Below are 1,313 nucleotides of genomic sequence, written 5' to 3'. Positions count from 1 at the left end.
TATATTATATTATTTACGAAATTGCCATCCTTGTCATCGTATCATTACGAAAATGTCATCCCATAATTACGAAAATACCATCGAATAATTACGAAAATGCCATCCCATAATTACGAAAATACCATCGAATAATTACGAAAATGTCATCAAATTTAAATCAAGTATTATTCAACTTAATTACGAAATTATCATTGACATTTTAACATCAATATATCATTTTGGACCGATCAAACGATTCAATTTTCCAAAACTCAAAACATGAAACTTCTATATCTTTGAGTTTTATACGTCATATCCAAATCTCAAATCATTTGAACTTCATATGAAAATGATATGTCACTATTTATCATTTTGCTCTTAAAATTAATTCATTATTTTTCAACTTATCTACGAAAATGACATCAAAATAAATTGAATATTTTTCAACTTATTTACCAAAATGCCATCAAAGCTATTTTATCAGTGTTTAGTCTCGGGGTCTCACATTTCTCCCCCACTTAAAAGATTTCGTCCTCGAAATCTCAAACATCTCTATATACATAACATTGGCAAACATATAATATGTCACCAGTTATAGTACATATCAAAACTAAAGTCAGTAAACGGATCAGTATATATTGAATACAATGAAACGGTTGGAATAACATCGAATAAATGCGGATATGACTCTCGCATCTTGCTTTCCAACTCCCATGTCGATTCATCTACACCATGTCGTGTCCATTGTACTCGAACAAGCGGAATCGATTTATTACGCAATACTTTCTCCTTCCGATCCATAATGCAAACAGGTTGTTCAACATAAGAAAGAGAAGGATCAAGTTCAACCTCATCAGGTGCAAGTACATGCGATGGATCTGGTTCATATTTTCTCAACATAGAAACATGAAATACATCATGAATGGCAGATAAAGCTGGCGGCAATGCCAACCGATAAGCAAGATCCCCAACTCGATCAAGGATCTCATACGGACCAACATATCGAGGAGACAATTTCCCTCGCATGCCAAATCGAACAGTGCCTCTAAAGGGAGATATTTTCAAAAACACTTTGTCACCTTTCTGGAATTCCAAGGGTCGTCTTCGTCTATTCGCATAACTCGTTTGACGATCCTGAGCAGCTTTCATCCGCTGTCGAATTAACTGAACCTTATCATTCATTTCCTGTATCATTTCAGGTCCAGTCAATTGCTTTTCACCAATTTCATCCCAGAATAACGGTGATCTACATCGTCTCCCGTATAAGGCTTCAAACGGTGCCATACCAATGCTCGTTTGAAAGCTATTATTATAAGAAAATTCAACCAATGGTA

This window comes from Primulina huaijiensis, chromosome 15, assembly GCF_012295235.1.
Source record: "Primulina huaijiensis isolate GDHJ02 chromosome 15, ASM1229523v2, whole genome shotgun sequence".
Lineage (NCBI taxonomy): Eukaryota > Viridiplantae > Streptophyta > Magnoliopsida > Lamiales > Gesneriaceae > Primulina > Primulina huaijiensis.
Note: the sequence above shows the minus strand (reverse complement) of the source record.